At 39.1% G+C, this 22509-nt stretch overlaps 1 protein-coding gene across 2 annotated transcripts in view; it reads right to left on the bottom strand.

Annotated features, from left to right (window-relative positions):
* SOCS6 (suppressor of cytokine signaling 6) overlaps positions 1-22509 on the bottom strand; it is a 1023578-nt gene that overhangs the window by 435752 nt on the left and 565317 nt on the right. For both annotated transcript variants that reach the window (XR_010836697.1, XR_010836699.1), the window contains one exon: positions 17380-17494. The gene's annotated coding sequence lies outside the window, so the exon portion shown is untranslated. The remainder of the gene's footprint in view (positions 1-17379; positions 17495-22509) is intronic.

Here is a 22509-nt window from a genome sequence, read left to right on the forward strand (position 1 = left end):
ACAGTTCTGCAACAAATTCTACAATGCCTCTCCCAGAATAAAAAATAACATTAATATAAATTGTGTGAGAGAGAGAGAGAAAAAAAGATAGGCCGAAGATAAATGGCACCATTTCAAGAATCAGATCAAAGAGGATGTACGAATTTCTGCTTTTCTCTAAGCCTGAAATACTGTGTCCAAATCAGAATGTAAATGAAAGTAATGCCAGCTACTGTATGAAGTCTCTTGGAGACTTCAAAAGAACATTGCAATACTGAAGGATTTGCAATTTCTGTTTAGCTATTATTTCTGAAACATCTGATGAATAAGCTAACATGCATTCACCCAATTGTTGCCAGGAATCTCTGCATTATGGTGCATTGTGAATTTATCAGTATTTGCACAGCTGAGAAAACAAGTCATCATCATTTATTTCCATTCCAAACTATATCTATATGTACCCTTCAGGAAAATCCTAGAAAATAGTATGCCAGTCGGGGTTCAGACCTCCTATCTTGTTTCTGGCCAGGTTACTCTCCTAAAACCATTTTAACCATGCTTAGAAGTGCTTTATGTTAATACCCAGTAAGGGTGCGGATGTAGGGAAACAAACACATTCTAAATACCAGGAAGAGCACGTAAGTTACTGCAACCAATCTGGAGGGAAATATCAGAATATATAAGAAAATCAGAAATTTATCCTAAGGAAATTTAACTGCACAAAAAAAATGTATAAAAGGAGAGGCAACACTGTACTCTTTATCCAGCAAAACTATTGAGAGCAACTGAATTGTCCCTTATTAGCGGGCTAATCTAGGAGGAGAGGACATACATGCTACGCAAGGCTGTAGAGAGTTAGGAGTCCGAGAACTCAGGTCAGTCGGCCTGAACACAAGTCCTGGCTTTTCTCCTACTAACTGGAGAACATTGCTCAGATCACTTACTCCACTCTCAGCCTCAGTTCTCCCCTCATAGGATTATGGAGATAAGAGAGACAATGTACGCACTTCACAGCGTTTCTGCGGGAGGTGGGTACATAAGGCATTGAGCAGAGTCCCTGGTACATATTGGATATGAAGTGAAATTTAGCCGTTGTTTTATTATCAATTTATACTCCCACAATAGAACACTCAGCAACTATTACATTCCATGGTAACCAACTACACACTCTTACGTACATTAATTTGTATACTATTTAAATGTATTGTTAAAGTGAAAAAAAAAGGGTTTCTAATAGCATTAGAGTCTGATTCTTTCTGTGTGTATATCTCTATAGAAATCTCTTCTGGGCTACAATCTAAATATTGACACATAATATTCATGTTTTTCTTTAAATATTTTTTTTTCTTTTTGAGTGAACACGTAACTGATTTCATAATCAGGAAAAAAAAAAAGGTACGTCTTTTATACAAAAAAAATTGTCAACCCAATACTTAATCCCTCCCTTCGTGTTAATCTCATTTCTAATTTTTATCGCTCAGAGAAACAAGCGGATACATACGTCCCATCACTACACCTGCTACGGGTAAGGCCACGGCACTTGAGAATATCCTTCAATCACACACCTTGCCGGCTTCTCTCATGCTGGCCAACTACTTGATCTGTTTTAAGGCAGGCCCTGAATTTTAAATTAATCTTTTAAAAAATCTCCATTTGACCATTTGAACTTTGCATGACAGGATTTTAGTATATTGATAATGCTTGCACTTAGGGATTTTTATTAAATATCTGCTGGATTTGTACATACCAGGATGGGAACAATTTTGACTCAAACAAGAAAATTAGGTATCATAACTTAAATCAAAAAAAAAGTAATGTGGTTTTTAATGCAAATTGTGTTTTATGTAAGAAACATTAAGCAGAAAACTATATACTATATGTAAGATGCCGTTAATAAGATGTAACATTGTGTCCTCCAAAACAAAGTGGTTTCTTCTCACATTTATTGTGATATGCATCATAACTTCACAGACGATCAATGTGAAAAAAAACTACCCAGTTTCAGAAAAATGAATCACCAAATTTCCATAGAGACTGTTTCTTTAACGTTGTATTATGGAAGTTACTGCATCAAATCCTATGACATACATTAAGATGAAGTTTTTTTCATGTTGAAATTATTGGCTATCAACACAGTTTGTATAAAATTCAATCAGTGTATATAACCAAAGGGGTTAAATCTCTAAGCCAAGAATATTCCATTGAGCACCATCCATAATTAAAACATGGATGGCTAATAAAAAGTTGAAGCAGTGTGTGTTTTGTTTTCCTCCTCTCAGTTCAGGGCTACAAAAACAATCTCGGCACAAATACTTTTTCTTCCCCATCCAGCATAAATCAGTGTTTAATGGTGAGTCAATAACCTTATTATGAAAATTGATCTAAATCAATAGTATATAGACAGTGGTTAACGATGCCAGGCAGCTTTTTCAAATGCATTTACTGACAGCATCACATCCCTCTGGTCATGTGTTATTGGGAACACATCTTGAAAAGCACACAGTGATACAAAGAACACATGCAGACGCCTAGTGCTGAGACTAAATTTAATCACCTCCTGCTTGTGACCATTTGGCAGCTTTGGGAAAGTTCTCTCCTGAACCAACTCTCTGAAGCTGAGCTATTAAAGCGCTAATTAAAGAAAGTGCGTGCAAAACATGAACACTAGGAGTCTGGGGTAATTGGCTACAAAAAAGACAAAGCTGAAACACATCACTTTGTCTGCTTCTCCTGATTAGACTGTAATTCGAATACCAATATTTCCCTGCACGCCAAGGTGCTCTGGGAGAGGTGTCTGCCTCTCTCTCTGTTGAACGGATGGCTCTTGTGTGAAAAGGGGAAAAATAGCAATTTTGTTTTATATTTAATCCTCTCACACCCTCGGGATCAACAGGGAAGTCCACAAAACCTTTCCTGTGCATCTTGATACGATTTAATAAATATGAGGTGGAAAACTTTTAAAATATCTAACGAAACAAAGAAGTAATTCTGTGCAATAGAAATTGCTCAGCAATCCCATCAGAAAGCAACAGGAATTACATTTGCAGTGCTTATACGCTGCCTGCAAAACCAGTTCAAAACATAATGCACCTATTTCTCATCTACCTTTAGCTTTCTTCTTTCTTCACAGATGAGACACTAGAATGGGCACAGAGTAAACAGGGATAAGAAACTGGGGGACGGATGTGTTTACAAAAGTTTTGAACCATCTACCGTATTCTAGACAATTCTCTGAGCTCTATACCTGTGCCCCTTTATTTAATGTAATTAGTTGCCCAGTGAATTTGGTATCATTTCCTTCTTGACTGATGAAGAATTTGACAGAACTTATGAATCTACCTAGGATGTCCTGTGAAATTAACCAGTGAATTCCAATTTTAATTTTGAGGAAAGTGAAGAATGGAGAGGAAGTATTTTTGTTAAAGGCACATACCAGTCAATTCTGGACCCAGAATTTGAGCCCAGACCCTTATTATTGTAGAGTTGATATCATATGCTACATAAGAACCATAACTATTAGAAGTCACAAAGGCAATAGTTTTAAATTATTTGATCATTAAATTTGTGCATTAATACCTATAAAATTTAAGTAAATATGACACTATTAAATAATACAAATTCTATTCTTTGTAGTGTTTAGTCTGCTTCCCCATCACAACATATTTCAGTCACTACAAAAGCAGCCCCAAGCCCATGTTCCAAGGGTGTTAAAATAGTTCCGTCTTCATTTAGGACATATTTGTTCAACAAATTCAGTCCCATTACCTTTTCAAGACTAGTACGTTCACGTGCCAGACTCTGGAGAAAAACTGAATGTAACTGAATATTCAAAGCTGAAAACTACCTCTGAATTTGGCTTCTTTACCAGAATTCATTGTCTTTGAGATAATGTCTTAGTTTGAGATCGCAATGAAAGATGCATTCTGGAAAGCCAGGTTTTCAAGGTAGCACACGGGATTTGGAAGAGAGTGTGCTACTCTGCAAACATCTATGAAGAATCATTTAACTTTTAGAGAAAAATCCTGGAGGAGAGATTGAGCAGTCACGCAGTCAGACCCATTGCAGAGAAAGGGCCATAGGAACAGGCTTTCAGTGCTGGGGCAGCTGAAAAGGAAATTTACAGGAAGAAAGAGATAGGATTTTCCTCTTACTAGCTGCGCTTTCCTCTCCTCCTCCACTCACCTCTGTCTAGCTCCTCTTTGACATAACCAATAAAGTCTCCATTTGTCTCTATCCGTGAACTATTTTTGAGAACTTGAAAGAGATCTTGAGAAAACACAAGTGAATGTGATCCATCCAGAGAAAGAAAGTACCATGAAAATGTTAAGTCTCCGGTATTTCACAGACACCAGAGCCAGAAGATGGATAGAATGTTTAGTTACTTGAGAACATACAATCAGCAGATGACAGACAGAGCTTCAAGTGACAAGGGGTCGGAACATAATTACATAATTAGAAGCCCAGATATCTGGGAAAAAATTTCAATATACAAACTAAAAATAGGCAGGCAAGCAATAGGGACAGCCTTACAGGAGATCTGCCATGACCATCTCAAGTTCAGCATAATGCAGGTCCTTTCTGCTTGTTTGCACATATGTTTTAAAAGTAATGGCTGCATCTGTGCATTTTAAACTCACATTTCAACGTGAGAGCTTCTCTCTCTGTCCTGGACTTTATACGGTACTTTAAATCTTAGTCCAAACAATCCACAGATAGATCTTTATGAAAACCACTCATTCAGAGGCAGACACCCCCTCCTGGTGTCCCATGGAAGCCCACGTAGGCCTCCTTCATACCTCTTACACATTGCACTAAACTTGCTGCAGTGTGGCTAGAGGAAGTTAGTTTGCAGGAAAGTGGGAGGTCCCCCCGGGCCAAGAAAAGAGAATCAGGTTTCCCTGGTAGACTTTCCCTAGAAAAATGCTGCTCGGGAGACAGAATTCGGTGTTAATGGAGCAGTGAGTAACAGGGCATATCAGAACCGAGATGTAGTTGACATCCTTGCCCCACCCCCAGGATACTGTAAAATCCTTGAAGACAAGGGCATATATTTTTGTGTTTTCGCACTTGGTACAACGCCAAGTTGGTGGTATGCACTTGATGTGTTTTCTTGTGTTGATAAATGAATTAATCAGTGAAAGAACAAGTGAACATCCAGCCCATGTTAGTACAACATGAGGGAGGGATCTGACAGAGCTCTGCATTTGTTAAATAGATGACACATAACAGTTCACAAGAAAACAGAAAGATCTATTGAAAAAGAGCACGTTTGGGCTGCAGCGAGGGGCCTGGCTGTTGCCAAAAAGACGTTGGCTGAGGCTGGAAAAGCGAACGGCGGCTGCATGGAGTCAGTCTGTGCCCAATAGACTTTCTCCTGAAAAACGGCGGCAGGGAAGCAGAATCCCACAGTGAGGAATGGGGCGCACAGGAAGTGAGACATTAAACTGAAACGTGTGAGGATGTCGGGTGAACCAGACCGTCCAGATGGCACGAGATAGAAACGTGTGAAACAACGTGTCAGTGAAAGAGCACCAAACAAGTGGCATCTGACCGGAAGAGGCAGCAGATGAACTCGGATGCTCTAAACTTCCTCCTTTATCATCTTCAAAGGATCAGGGGCCCCGCCGCACTGGTCCCAAGAATGACATCGTTACACTTCGTTTCTTACTAGTTACATCACACGTGACATCACATACATCATTAAACAATGTATCAGGCTTGTAATCCTTTAACATTTATTTAGACCATTGTGCTTTTCAAGCACTTTCCTGTAAATAACTGGGAACATACGCTCAGTGAGAAGGGCAAACAGACAGGTGGGGGAAATTGAGTCCCAGTGTGTTAAATGACCCCAGGCTCACTAAGCAATGTATGGGCTAGAGTCTCCAAGTAGAATTGCAATGCCCTTCTCTAGCACTTTTCCACAGAATTGGAGCTATTTCTTCAAGGCAGGACATAGGCAGATGGAGAAAAGAAACAAACTCAATCATTAACACACTTCTCTAGAAGCCAGAATATGATACAGTTTAACCAAATGCTATTATAGCTGAGTAATGCATTAACATGTAACACACATATTTTACCAATAAGAGTAGCCAGATTTTAAAGAATCATTAAGAAGCATAGTTGAAAGTGATTTTTCAGAATAAACTACTCAAAATTGTGAAAATAGTTTCATTACAAAGAGAGGCAAGGTTAACAAACAATGACTAGCATCAAATTGAGTTGCCTCTTGGATAATAGCAATATCCTGGAAGGTAATCCTTCTCTATTCTGAAACTTAAATCTATTGGCTTACTTATGCTGCCTATTACGTTACCCTCTGTGGGTGAGGGGTTCAGGCAACACTTAGCTGCGTCCTCTCAAGGTCCCAACCACAGTGTTGAGTGGGCTGCCTTCTCATCCGGAGGCTCAGCTGAGGAGGGGTCCACTTCCCCATTTACTCAGGTCATTGGCAGACTTCATCGCTGTGCAGCTATGGGACTAAGGGCTGTAGATTCATGCTAACTGTCAGCTGGAGGTTATACTACAGGCACCCTGCAGTTGCTACAGGCCATTCACAGCTCCTTGAGGCACAGACAGATATAATAGTTCCTCGGGCCAATGAGGAAACTCCTGCTGCTTGGAGCCTTTCAATTCTGGAAAATTCAGCCCATCTTTTAAGGTTTGCAGCTGATTAAGTCAGGCTCACCCAGGATAATCTCCTTTCTTAATCACCCCAACATCTATCAACTTGGGATCTTAATTACATCTGTCAAGGGCCTTCACCTTTGTCAAGGGAGTGGCATTCGTTACTTTGGCTCTATTATTTTGGCTAGAAGCAAGTTATTGGTTCCACTTACACTAGGATGGATCACTGTAATTCTCAATCCCTAGTATTCATGTCTTATCTAATCCCTTTCCCTTGAGTGTATGTTCAACACAGTAGGTGTCAGACACGTGCGACCAGGAGGAAAGAATCCAAGGGAGGTGTGAGTATGATTCAACTACACTGTGTTTACTAAGATACTCTGGAATACTTCCCTAAGTAGAAATAATAGCATCTTTAAATTAGTTGCTCTCAAGATGCTGTTACTGTTATGTTGCTATTGCTTTTTATACATCTATGCAGAACCTTCAGCAGCACTGTTCTACCCCTTGGTCCCTCCGAGGTTGAGCCAGCTTGCTTCTAAAATCCGTAAAGTTGTAAATATGCAAACACGAAAAACATTATTTTTTAAGGGAAAGTAAGAGTGCAATTTTTGAGATGAAATGAGTCAAATTTAAGTGAAGAACAATATGCATAAGGCCACAAGGTCATCTTTATTAGCTGAAGGGAATCAGTCTGAGTAGAAGCATTAATTAGTTGTTTGTGCCATGAAAGAGAAGCTCATAAAAGAGTTATTCCAACGTAGGGTTTACTCTGCATGTGCATATGCGTCTGTTTATCTTGAAACTATAACCTGAAACACTAGAGATAATTGGGCAAAATATGTCATCATAAATTTTGTATACACCTCTAAGTTTTAAAGCTGAAAAACTTACTAGAAGTGGAAAACCAAGAAAAAAGCATAGGAGCAATGAAAGTGAAAATAAAATGCCTTAAAATGGTGCTACTGCATATATAGCACTCTTATGCCTGAATAATTCCTATGTAACAAAATATGAGCATCTTGCTGTCTAAATGCCAAATCCATATATTTTCAAAATCCTAACAAATATGTAGTTCGGAAAAAATCTGTGTGACCACAAATACAGGACATATACTCTAATTATAAAAATGAAGCATCATTTCTTATAGTTTTCAGATTTAAGTACAACCATTATGTTTCATGTATTTATTAGTAAACATTCAGAAAGAAATTCTTTATTTTCACCTATTTCTCAGCGCTGAAAAATGAATCTAACATGGATTAATTATTATTTCAGTTGAGAGGTGTATGGGAGGAAAATAATGACTATGTCTTGTTATTTGCCAGGATATTTGATATTACATAGCATAAGGCATTTCCTCTCTCACTGCTTAAATAAGCTTGTCCCAGAAAACCCAGTAACTATTACTTAACACTACTTACAAAATGAAGTTTTTACTTTCTTTTTCTACTTTTTAACTTTCCTCTAGATTATGGTAAGAAGGGGCCATCTACTTCTAAGTCTTGTTTTCTACCTAGAACCTCAGTACCACAAGAGATGGTGTTTTACTCTAATCTGTCTTACTCTAATCCTAACTCACCGCTTCTGGCATCACCTGTTGTTATGAGAAAATCTGCAGAAGTGGAGACTAGTTGGTAATCTTCAGAAACATAGGTAGAGGTGCTCTAAAGAACCATATAGAAGCACGTCTTGAATAGATGGAATACTGTGTGATACCTTTATTCCTTGCTATAGAGGAAGCAATGAAGACTGTATCTCGTGAAGAGAATTCCTGCTACATAGACTTTAGTGACACATCATCAAAAACCATGATTTGTCTTTTATTCCTAGAGACAACACTAGGATTTCTCTACCTATCAGTGACCGAGTACCCTTCCTGGATTTCACTAGTCCAATGTCCCTATTTAAGGGACCCGATTCAAGCTCCCATGAGAAATTTCTGACCAAGAAACTTTTAGAATGTTTGTTTTGTATCATCTCAGATAAATAGGAATAAGGGAATACTGATCTCATCTATTTTGATATATACTGTACACACTCAAGTATTCTTTAAACAGCAGGTATATAAATCGCTCTCCTAAATGGCGTTTGGTCCAAGAAAGATTTTTTTCATTATTAATAGAAGCTGAATTGTATTCCAGATTCATGAGATTAACTGCAGCAATATCTTGTTCTCTGTCAATTGTAAGTTTTGGTACAGTGAATTTAAGACATCACTGAACTTTTACAAGTTTCTCAAATTCCTGGCCTTCATTCATTATACTTCCCAGGAGAGGAAAAAGAGGCATAGAAAGTCAATTATGTCAGTTATGTTAATGTCGATTATGTTAATGACTTTAAAAACAATATACTAAATGTGAATGTTATATGACTTGTCAATATACTGAGTCAGAAATTGGAAGGATCTAAGATTCATGTTAAATATAATCCAAAATTGAAAGATATAAATGTTCCTTAAGATGCTCATGGTTCACTATCTAAAAGATTTTAATATTTAAACTCAAATGAAACACTGAATGAAAATAAAACTAAAAATTATGGATGAATCCATCCATCCAAAATGTCTTTTATTTTCCCCAGAGAACTTCTGGAAGGGCTTTTGATTCAGGTGAATGTCAGAGTCATTGTTGGTAGTACAAGTTCATCTCTCAAGGTCACCGCTTTGTCAATTTTGCTCAGCCAAATGGCCTTTGAATAACTATTGTTTCTATTCAAAGTGCGTTCACAGAAGTATTGGATTTGATTTTTTTCAAAGGTATTTCAAACCGGTACAAATTCAGTATGGTCACATTTTTTTCCCTCTCTCAAAACATGGGTTATAACAGCTAAGTTGATGGGACATATTTTTTAGATAACAGAAAATGAGAAAATATTTTTTTTAAGTATGACTTTCCAACATTTATTTCTACATGTCCATTTATTTATGTACTGAGTAGTAACAAAAATATACAAATAATTGCATGTAGTCATCATTAGAATTTGCATTTAAAGTGGTTTCATATACTAAAACTCCAAGGCTATCCAGTTAAATAACAATTTATATTGAAAATAACAAAAGGATTTATATTTGTAATCTTTTGTGTGTGCTTAAATGACTTTCAGGTTTTAATTAAAAACTTCCTTTATAGAGATCTATGATAGTTCTATAATTTAGCTCACTAAGGTAATTTCAGAAGAGAAAAAATTATTACTAAATTAATTTTCACGCTATTTCCATTGGTGCCTTTATTTACAACCTCTTGAGCTCAGAATTCAGAAGTTATGTTTTTCTAAGTAAAGTAGAATTGGACAGAGATATAAACCACCAGTTTTGTTTTTCTTCATAAGACTTACCTTCCAGAAGTGAATAGAACTGTATTTATCTAGGGAAACAAAAATGTGATCCTGACTTACTAAATATCTAAACCCTTATTTTTATAGCCTTTACCTAAACTTTGAAATTTAGTTCATCAACACCATAGCAGATTCCTCAGAAAAACCTGTAAGTCATAAATTATAGGACTCAATAAATGTCTAACACTATTCTTTTTGGTACAAATTATTTGCAAATCATTAAAATATCACTTAACTTTACAAATGTGTTCCAGTGAAGCAGCCTCACTTGAGATCTGATAATTAACATAGCAATTATATATAAGTCAAAAGTACCTAACTCCCTAGTGAAACATGGTGCTTGTGTTAACAGTACATAAGTAGAATTTATATATATTTGATAAATAAATATATATAAACATCTAGGTGATATTTTGTGTGTTTCAAAAATATATGACGTAACAGTCTCAAGGGACTTAACGTTTTTGAGTTCTTGGGTTTTAATTATAAGGTTTTATGCTTTGGGTAATGAAGTAGACAGACACCTATTTCATTACAGGGAATAATTTGAATACCCACTTCTAAGACTACGTAGATCAGTTTTTCTAGAAAGATGATTTCCCAATCAACGTGAAATACAAACAGCTACAATTCAGTTAATGTAACTGAAAGTCAAATGGAATTTAAGATGAAGTTGCATTTAAAAAATATACTTACATATACACATTTCAGTTAGAAAAGAAGGTTAAATTAAGTTACAAATGAAGAAAAGCAGAGTAAGACATAAGACTGTACCAGTAACCAGGGTTAAAAAATATATTTCAAAAAAAATAATGCAGTATTTGGTTAACTGGATGTTTTTGATATTGGAAGCTCTACGAGTATATGAATTCAAAGGTTTCGCCTACAGATTATGTATAGGGCCCAAGTACATTGTATATTAGAGAGAGTAGCTGTTTAACGTTCTATTCTGTAATTTTTAGAATTCTCTGTACACAAGCCACATAAACCAAATCTGGCTAACTTGAATAATGGAAAGTATATGTTGGATTTACATGAAGAATCGAGGGAAAAACTGAAAAGCCTGACATCAGACAAGACCAGAACCAAAGTCTACAAAGCAGAACTAGAGTTGAGTTCATTCATGCCACCATCAAACTGCTTTGTGTCTTGTGTCATCAGGGCAAGATTTGTAACCCAGGAAGTAAAGGAAATTCACTTGGGAAGATGAGGAACATAAGCTGCCTGACAAAATCGCCTTCCCTGCCTCCCGATCCCATGACTCAGCTACTTCTCTCTGCTTCCTCGCGCCCCTGCACATTGCCGCGTAACCAGATTCTCCCGGAGTGTGAGAGATTTGAGCCAGTTCTCAGCCCAGCCTTCCTGGATGCCTGAGTGCCCGGCTCCCTCATCCTCTGTTTGCCTGTGACACAGGAGTGTCTGAAACCCAGCCTTTTCAAACAGATAAGGATGAGGCCCCATTGCTCTTTGTCTGTTTTTGATCTGGTGTATTTCTTATGTGGACCGTTCCGTTTCTACTTCTTTGACCATTTAAACACACTAACTAGAGTCCACAGGCGCTAATTCAATGACTGGCAACTTGTGGGGTGCTCTGTTTCTGCTGTTTGTTGTTTTGCTGGCACTTGCTCGTGGACGCCTTCTTCTCAGGTGATTTGAATTAGACTGTGAAAGCGGCTTAGTGTATCTCTGCAGAATTGCTTTTCTTTTGCCACTAGGTGTCCCAGGGTTATTTTAAGCCTAGCACCACACATATTAATATTTTAGCTTGATGCTTCCCTAAGCACAGAGAAAATGTAAATTTCAACATTAAACTGAAAGCAAGCCTGTTATTACCAATTCTTAGGTGTGATTCTGTCCTGTTTAGCAGTCAGGTGAAGACAGACAGGATGTCGTATTGTCTCTTTGACAGTGACCAGTATTATTTTTAATTGCATTTTTTTCACTGAAGTTGTAACCCTTCAGTAGGACTAGCTATCTAAAAGAACTTCAATAAAACCTTTATGTTTTGCACAAGTTCAAAGTCTTGTCTTGAGTGTCCCCCTCACAGTAATTACAGGAAGCCTCCTTGATACTGAGACTGGGAATGAAGTCACAGAGACCGCTCACCAGCCTTCGACCTCATCTTCACAGCTGGCCCTGAGGAATTTCTCTTGCCTTCTTGCCAGTTCATCTGTACCTTTAATATTTTATGTTACCCATCACTTTTTACAATTTTTCTAGATTAAGTTTTTCCATGATAGCATTACAAGGTCTTTCTACTATGAAATGCAATTGAATATATCAGGATGAAAAGAAATGTTCATTAAAATCCTATTCAATTTTTTATAGCATCATACGGTAATTTTGTTTTTTAAACTGTTTTTAAACAAACGCATAGCATGGGCTTTTAAAACCTTTTTAGTTTTGAGTTGCAGTAATGAAATACTCACATGGCAGTGAAAATTATAGAAAAATTAAATTTGTTACAGACACTGAAAACACATGAAAAATATTACTGACATTCTTGGCAGATGAACACATGAAGAAAAGAGTCTTGATTTAACGTGGATGTGGGTGTAAGCTGTGCAAATAAAACTTTCAAAGAGTTTCTAAAGAAAATATGAAAAACAAATTATCCAAAGCTAAAGAATACTATTTAATAAAGGTACTGCTACTAAATGCTATTTATAGCCAAAAGGATAGAAAAGAAATGATAGAATGATAAAGAGTGGAAAAGCACAATAGGCCAAATACGTCAATCTGCAAAAGAACCTGGAGCAAGTAACTAAATCATTTTGATAATCAGATTCCTTAACTGTCATAATCCCACAGTCATAAATGCAAGGGCAATATGTTATATATTTTCCAAAGATAGTAAAGAGAAAATGTTCACAACCTAGACTTAACAATGAGGTAAAGAGAAGCAGTTCCACTGGAGTCAGTGACATAATCAGTGCATAGAAACATCAGATTACTTACCATGCAAATAGTATTTTAAGTACTGAACAACACTTGATTCGGTATTAATTTATAACTGCTATTTGTAATAATTTAGCATTATTTATTTTAAAGAAATGTAAGTCAATTTATCCTTCATTTACTTATATAATAGTTATGCCTAACATTTTTCTCAAATCCCAACACTTTACATCATCTCAAACTTCCCAAAAAGTGCAATGAGAATTGAATTCTGCTTCACCGGTTGCTTTGGCCATAGCATTTTACCTCAAACAAATAGCCCTAGACTAAGCACATTTCCCTCCTAACCCTTCTTAAAAATCAGACCCCCAACAAAGCTAACTGTTTCCAAGTAATTTAACCGTGTCCAAGAACACACCTATTTCCAACATCCAACAATACAAAGTTCACAATGCTTACGTATCTGGTCATATTTGACTGGATTCGAAAGAATAAAGAAAATATGATCCACAGTGGGTAGGGAAATCACTCAATCACAGCAGAGAATGACACAGATGTCAGAATTAATAAGTAAGGACATTAAAGCAGTAACTGCATTTTAAACAGTTGACCAATTAAGTACAGACATAAAAAAATATAGAAATACCCAAAGAGGACGTCTAGAGATGAAAACTATAATATGTGAAATGAAAAACAACTGGATGAGGTTGATGGCAAATTGTGCGTGTAGAAGAAAAGACTACTGAACTTGAAGACACAACAATATGAACTATCCAGTGTCGCCAAGGCACATCATCCTTGTTAGCAAGTCACTTCTATATAAATAACCTAACAAATCTCTGGCTTTTCAATTTTTGGAAGAACACGCCTTGTGGACAGGTGCCCATCCCTTTTAGGACCCATTAAATGGATGGAGGTCAAGGACAACACAGGTCCCTGGGCACCTGAGACAGCCAGGCTGCGGGAAGCTGAGTGGGATACTTGCTCAGACCGTGACTCTTCTTGTCCACTGTGAAAAGCTTTCCCAGCTCCTGCTGTCAGTGGCTTTTCATTACTCTTGTCAATCTCTCAGACTTTACACCTCAGCTCCTAATGCCGGCCAGATCTCTTGCCTTGTTCCATCACCAGGCACCCACACTCCTGACACTGGCCCCCTCTTTTGGACATACTTTAATAGATTCCTCTAGCTCCATAAACTCAGGTGGCCATCCTGTCACTCACCCTGGTCCAGGGGACATATATGTCAGGCCTGAAAATGACTGGATGATGGTCATTCTTAAGATGATTTTTGCACTGAAGTAGCAAACCGCAGCAGTATCAAAATGACTGTTCTGACCAGTGTGTCTTTCATTCAGGATATTAGTGATAGAGAGAAAGTAAGTCACAAAATACTAGCTTTTACAATGATTTGGTCAAAGTTGCTCTTAATCCCATAATAAACTGAGCAAGGCTCTCAAAGATGACTTTTCGTATCTAATGTCTTACGCTGCCATGAAAATGACCCGAATTCCAAGCTACAGCTCGATGCTTTACCACATGTTCTCCATAATCTGTGTTAAGTATGTCAAATCATGTTAATAATAAAATAATGATAAATTAACACACACACCGGCTGCCCTATACCTCTTCTGTCTATTTTAATATGAACTGCCCCTAATTACATCGTAGAGAATAACAACAGGTCAAAACAACTGTCTTTGGGTACATAGAGAGAATAAAAGACTTACTATTCATATGAAATTGTATTGGAGTGTTGTGTAGGTATGTATGACATCACCTGTGACGTGGATCTTCAAATGTATTCCCTTAAAATTATCGTTGTTCGTGGACCCTTTCAAACTCTCCATCTACCCTTTGGAAAATCTCCATGTACCCTCACAACCACAAGTACCAAAGTTTGAAAAATCATTTCTATAAAATTTGTCAGTATTCTAAAATGACAATAACCAGTATACAAAAAGAAATTTCCAAGTGTAAATAAATTTAATTTAATGGCTTAATATTTTACCAATATTCCTTTTCACCTATTAGACTATTCTAGTCATTCCTGTATCTACACATCTCATAAGTTATCAATATTAGCATCTCATACTCCAAAGTTCAATTATGTCATATGAAATCCTCTGCAACATAATTATTAACAGATCTCCTAAGATGATTTGGGGAGGAAATATTCAAAGCAGCTTGGAGAAGCATAATATAAATCCTTTTTGTGTATGTTCTTTCAAGGTCAAAATCCAGCATGTAAAAATGCTATCACATTAATTCTCTTCAGGGTCATGATTAGAACATAAAAGTTTGTGGAAAAACAGCAACATTTGCATTCCACACGAAGTGTGACCAATGACAGGTGGATCCCTTACATGGCTCATAAGACTAGCAAGGATCGCTGCACAGTTACTATCCACTTGATAACAACAACAACAAAATATTTACTGAAATGGAATATACAGTGATCCCATATCATGTTGCTAAACCAGGCAACCATAAGTAAATGAACCCTCCAAACAGAAAAGATGCTTTAACACAGTAAACAGGGTGGTATAATTCCAAAGAAATGTAAAATCACGTTATAGGCTAAGGAAACCTACTGGCCATATTCTCATTCTAGGGATGATGGTATTCATCCTGGCGAAGTAAAACAGCTAGTTAAGGGCACAGCCCCCCAAAAAGATACTCAGCCCTTCAATGTCTAACTCATTGTTCTTTCCACATTGTTTATATATTTTAGAAATTTTATTCTGAGGATAAAATTTAAAACCAAAACAAGAATAAAAGCCTCCCACTCAAGGGCTTTGAGGTAAGATCCCTAGTTGAATCTAAAGGAAAAAAAAAAATCATTAGCCTGAGTTAGAAAAGGATAACCTTCCTCTTTCTGCTAACGTTTCTTCACATTTTGCTTTTGATCATCGCTAACAGACCTCATTTGTACTGTTTCCTTTAATGTTCCTCTGCCTCACCCCCTCACTCCTTCAACTAAGGGAGATTTTGGGGTTTTAAAATCAAGCCTTAAGCTAGCGAGGGCCAAGTAAATTGATAACTAAGAAGGAAGCCTTATTAGCAGACACTGAAAAAGCCCCAAACATTCCAGCAAAGATTTCAGTGTTCATTTCTTCTCCTAGTTACTGAGTTACCTCTACTTTGTGGCCTAAATTGCTCTCTTGCTAGCTGAAGACTCTCCTCATTAGCATGAAGCTATAAAATGTTAACAGAGGAATTATTCTTTCTCTGGGACACCTTGCACAATTTGCTCAATATATTTCTGATTTATACTTCCTGGTTCATTGAAGAAATTATCTATCCAAATAGCACTGGAGAGAAGGTGGAGAATCAGCCATGGCAACATAAAAGAGCCAATCATCTATCGAAGAACAGGCTGTATTTCATCATGACAGCTATTTTTACTGATTCCCTTGTTCATAAACTTACACGGGCACAATTATTCCCGAAACAGTTGGAAGGCTTGTTGAAATGTTTACAAGGTTTACACAATATTATCAGACTTGACAGATTGTTTTTCTCCTACTGAGCTGTCCAAATATGTTTTTGCATGTATAAATTATTCCAAATATTATGAAAATAAGACATATCATGCTGTTTGAAAATACAACATTTTATCCACCCCAAATGCCAAATCCATAAGGAAATATTTTCAATAAAATTGAACATGTTTTTTTCCCAATTGTTTTTTTGCAGCTCCTGTCTTAACCATAGTAGAGATGCAATGTTGGTCTCAGTAAATATATAATGTACAAAACAGAATCTGAAAGAATAGATTGAAATTCACTCCAATATTAACTTGAAGGTTGAAGCTCATCAGATTCTAAAATATTAACAAAAATATTCTGCTACAGTGAGAGTATCAAGTATGCATAAATATACTCTTTAGCTTTGCATTTCTAACAAGGAACAGAAATCTGTCCTGTAAAGCGTACAAAAGGCCTATAAATGCAGCCTCCTATGGGAGGAGATTACATACCAAGTAGATTGCTTAACCATGCTAGAAATCTGAATGAATGTTATCACAAAATTCTTACTTTTTAGATTCTGTTTTCTATCAGACAATGCTGATGAGGTATGTAAACATAGTCGGAGATGATTCTCCTTGAGAACCATCTTCCTTTCTATGAAACGTTAGGCACAAAAATTCATGAGACTATTTACATTCTTAAGACTTAGACATACAACCTGGTCAGGGAAATGTATCCGATATTTTACGGGGAGGTTAAACCCTCCCAATTTCAAGAAGATCACACCAGGTTGCCATGTACTAGTCACGAGATTCACCACTCGATTTGAAACAGCCGGTGGAAGGCAGCTAATAAAACAGCTACACAGGAAGACCAAAAACCATGACCAACATCATCTTCTTCTTTCAAACCCAACAGAGCAAGATTCCAAAGAAATATGTCAAAGGAAACTCACTGTAATTAAAATTAAGTAAGCTGCTATAACTTCCACAGTCCTCCATGAATTCCTTTCGCAAAGAAAAAGTGTACCGGACACAAAAAAAATCACAGACGTTGTCTAACTTACCACGTCATGGCAGTTCAGCGGGGGAAACTGAGGCTGAAAGCTGACACCTGTCACCATGTTATCATCGACCAAATCTGGTTTAGAAGGTCCAGTTCCTGAGCAAGAAAATTCCCATCTGCAAAAAAAAAAAAATTCAAACATTTACAATTATTTCTAACATGTCTATATATTTCTAATACATATGTACATAGATAATATATACATATGTACATATGTTAGATATGTACACACATCAAGAATTATTCTACATACAGGGGAAACAATGAAATGTAATAACAATTTTTATAACATATCTTCATATTTTCTAATAACCTGCTTAATTATAACCTGCTTATAACCTCCAAGTCTTAATTAAATGTATTAAGATTTATCTAGGGAAAGAAGTTGTTATTTTAAATGCACTACTTAGGAATTTTGAAAACACAAGGGTTTTACTAAAATACAAAAATATTCAGATAAATTTCATCGTTTAACATTGTCTCAATGAGTCAGCCCAGAGCCACTCCCAGGACACCGATCTCGAAAGACTGCAACAAAATTTTACAGAGCAAGTCCTGACTTTGTACAATGCGGAGCCTCTTCTGTGCAGGTTCAATGCTTATGAATCATCCTAACAAGGGAGGAAGGGACCAAGACTCATCTTCTGTCCCGCCAAGAGAGCTCTCAAGCGGGTAGAGAACACACACATATACTCGCACACACGACAGAAAAATTGGGATGGAGAGTTAGAAGTCAGTCAAGGGACACATCGTTCCCACTTTTAAGAAGTAAACCAAGCCACCAGCCTGTTATTCCGTGTTTCAGAGAGAAGCAAAGTCCAAGGTAATGTGAGATTTGATCCACTTCAGATTCAAACACTAAAAACTGGACTCAAGCGAAAAACCCTTCCAATCCAGCACTGGCAGCACCGGATCAAAAGGGCATCTACAGACCTAGGACAATTCTGAAGGTAGAAGGGCCTCCAACTACAACTAAAACAGAGGCTCAACTCACTGAAGTGTGAGCCCAGCTTCTTGGAGAGGAGGAACCAGAAGCGGACACAGAAAGTCGATGACTGAGGACGCTCAAGCCTATGTAAACTATAAACGAGCTTTTACAACGAGTTTTCACTTCACTGAGTTCAACTCTATTGTAAACATCATCTTATGCTTATGATTTGAGTTTTTAAATACCTTCCTCTCCTCCCCTTTCTTCCCCATCCCCTCCCTCCCGGTCTATCCATCCCTACATACCTATCATTTCAGCATAGATTTCGCTGCTTAGAAGGTGCACAAGGTAAATAAGGGATTCTTTGCATGGAACATTTATCTTCTAGAAGTCACACCCACGTAGGTATGCCGCTACCATGACTTTAGTCATTAGCAGTCTTATTGTTTAAAGCCACAGTATGTGAATTCTTGAAAAGGGGTGGTGAGGGTCACCCCACATTTGGGAGCACAGGCAGGGGAGGCAGGAGTGGGCAGGGGAGGCAGGAGTGGGCAGGGGAGGGAGGCAGGAGGGCACAGGGGAGGCAGGAGGGGGCAGGGGAGGCAGGAGGGGACAGGGGAGGCAGGAGGGGGCAGGGGAGGGAGGCAGGAGGGGGCAGGGGAGGAAGGCAGGAGGGGGCAGGGGAGGGAGGCAGGAGGGGGCAGGGGAGGGAGGCAGGAGGGGGCAGGGGAGGGAGGCAGGAGGGGCAGGGGAGGCAGGAGGGGGCAGGGGAGGAAGGCAGGAGGGGGCAGGGGAGGAAGGCAGGAGGGGGCAGGGGAGGGAGGCAGGAGGGGGCAGGGGAGGGAGGCAGGAGGGGCAGGGGAGGCAGGAGGGGGCAGGGCCGGCCGCCCTTAGACGCTGCACAGCCAGGGCCGTGAAGATGATGCTACCTGCCGCCGCCTCTGCCCTACACGTTGCTTATCCTTGGCCTACATACAGAATCATCATGATCTACAAAGCTTTTTTTCTTCTTAATTTTTTATCAGAGTCTAGTTGATTTACAATGTTGTGTTAGTTTCTGTTGTACAGCAGTGAATCAGTTATACATGTATCCACTCTTTTTTTAGATTCTTTTCCTATGCAGGTCCTTACAGAGCACTGAGAAGAGTCTCCTGTGCTGTACAGTGGGTCTTTATTAGTTACCTGGATTATACAGAGTAGGGTGTACATGTCAATCCGCATTTACATTAGGGATATTGAATCTCTACAAAGAGTATAAGTATGACGTCATTAATAACACCGAATTATAAACTAGAGACCTCGTTCCACCTCACTCGGCCACTGTCCAGGCTTACTCGCCCTTGGGCTTGTGACTTAAACCTAGAGGTTAAGAGCAAGGCCACCGAGGCAGCCACGCCCTCTTCACACCCTCCACCAACTACACAACTTATTTTCCTTAAACAAAGATCAGAACACGTTTCTCACAGATCTGTTGGGAAGTTTAAATGTAACCTGTGCACACGACACCAAGTGCCCCTTGCTCAGTAAATCAGGCCTATTTTTACTAAAACAAGAACCTGTGAATCTCTATGAATCTCTAATTCTTAAACTTGATGCAAATCACGCAGGCGTGCACAGCCTGGGAAAATTCCATGCATGTAAACGTAAATCAAGATGCTGGAGAAAGAGCAGTTGTGTGTCCCAGAGGAGACACCAGAAGCCGCCGTGGGGTTTGCTCTAAGTCTCCGCTCTCTGTCCCACAGAATCATCCCCGGGGTGGCTCTGATTTCTCTGCTGCGTAGACACAGCCATAGCGACCACCCAAGTCCTCACATTAAAGAGGAAGAAACACTGTAACAGATTTTGAAAAGCATTTCGGGTCGGTTGAAACTGAGTTCTTGTCCCCATTTTGTTAATAAAATGTACTGTCCTTGTAAGTGAATTATCTGTTCTAAGACAGTTTTAAAATTTGAGGGGCAGACTCCAAGGTAAATAGTACAGGAGGGAGTGTATGCTATATATCAAGGAAGATTATCTCCCTCTGTGATTGCCAAGATGAATGCTATTGTATTCCTTTCAGGCCCTTTTTTGGTGCTTATTAATGCTTAATTAAATATTAATCACAAGGAAAACAGAGGTTTGGGTCAGGAGAAGTTTTTTGTGCACCATACTGAGCAGACCACGCTAGTAACGCAAACGATTTGACACGACAGGCGCGAAGGCTCTGCTCTTGTGAGTTGAACTCTTGTTTTACTGAACTAAACAAGGGCTTAGTTCCAAAGAAATTTTGACTCTGGTGAGCCTCTTTAATCCCCGAGATATTTGCCTTTATTAATGTTAGTGTCAACTTTCAAAGGACCTACTATTGCCAATATTATATTTATCCTTCATTTTAAGGTTCCAATCTTAAAGATAAATCCAATAACAATACTTCTTCTTGATCATTAAGTCTGCTCAGGTACTTGACGTAAGGTAATGCTTTGGGATATTATAGTTAGACGTTGTGAAGTGTGGATAACGGGAAGAGTGCAGTTAGTATTTTTATTTGTATTTTCAATTTCACATGGAGGGTGAGAATGCAGCCTTCAGAGCCGGCTGCCTTGACGCCACCCCTGGCTCTCCAGCTTATTAGTCACGTGAAGGAGGGCAAGTTAACATTTTTACACATCAATCTCCTTACCTATAAGCGTGATAATAAATTAGTACAAAATTCTATTTTCAGGCTAAATATGCATTAGTTACATGGAGTAGAACCTTGTACATAAGCATTGCTGTAAAAGTGATGTTTGTTATTCATAGTAATACTCTGAATATCTGAGGACCACTTTATGCCAGGATTTTTTTTTTAGGTTGGATAAAGCATTAAACAAAGTTCACACATCCCTGTCATTGTGCAGCTTTTATTTTAACGAGGCAGATAACCAATAAACACTGGAAACAAGAAAAATACATAGTACTTAACTGAGCAGCGTTAAGGAGGAAAAAATAAAGCAGGACAGAGAACAGGAAATGTTGGAAGGTGGTGAAATTCTAGAAAGGGTGGGTGGTCGAGCATTAAACATTTGCCACTCAGTTTCAAAACCCACCCCCCTCTTCCGCGTGGTACTGGGCGCCGCTGGCCTAGAACTTCGTAGAGCACATCGCTGCCCAGCTGGCCGGCTCCTTGCAAGGCCCTGCCTGTAGGGGGTGGCTAGAGACAAGCCGGGGAGGAGGAGGAAGGGGGCCTTCTACTTGCTCTTCACTTCCTGCTGGCTTCCTGGTTCCACCAGGGTCCGTGCAGCCCTCCCTGTACTCCAGCATCCTGTCTCAAGCAGCCGAAGCCCGTTTTCATGCTTTCCCACCACTTTCAGAACCGACCCCAGAGAAGTACGTGCACCAACTGGCTGGTGGCTCCTCAGAGGTGGAGGTGCCCGAGCCCGTGGATCGTCTCCTCCAAGCCCAGAGACACCAGCCAGTGGAGCAGCACCTTTCCTTGACGGCCGGGACCAAGCTCGGCAGGGCTCATCCTCCAGGCTTCTAAACTGTCGTCATCCCAGTTGTTTCCCCTTTTCTCCAGCCCCAGGCATGGCAGCTGCTTCCTGCAGCGGCGGCCTCTGTGATGCCTTCGTGTTCTCAGCGCCCCGCTTCCAGTTACCTGGTTAACGATTCTTCATACTTAGCTAGTAGCTTTTCTATTAAATTTTCTCTTTTAAACCCTCATGTGAGTTCTCTCTCCTGGGAAGAATGTGACTGTAAGATGGACAGCAAAGGCTTCACTGAGTCAAAGCTTGAAAGGAGCTAGGGAGCGAACCACACAGTTATGGGGGGAGACCCATGCTGGGCAGAGTCAAGTGCAAAGGCCCTGGGGTCTGGGTCTGATCTGCGCGAGGGATCACCAGAAAGCCTGTGCTTCTGGAGAGTAAGCAAGGGTGGAGCAGACGAAGCTGAGACCTGAGAGGTTCCAGGGGCCAGATTCCAGAACTCCTCACAAATAGGGCAACCATGACTTACCCCTCGGAGCAGGACACTTCAGAAGGTGAAAGGGGTGCTGTAAACAAGCACACTGAAATAACAGGCATTGATGGGGAATGTTCTGGGCATATTGATTGGAATCACCCTCCTCTGTGTAAGTCATTGCCACGACTTGGGTTTTCATTTAAAGTGAGGTATAAAGCTATTTGACCGTATTGCAGAGAGAGGACTTGCTCTGATTTACATTTTAAGTGCTCCCAAGAGGAAAACAGG

This window comes from Kogia breviceps, chromosome 15, assembly GCF_026419965.1.
Source record: "Kogia breviceps isolate mKogBre1 chromosome 15, mKogBre1 haplotype 1, whole genome shotgun sequence".
Taxonomy (NCBI): domain Eukaryota; kingdom Metazoa; phylum Chordata; class Mammalia; order Artiodactyla; family Physeteridae; genus Kogia; species Kogia breviceps.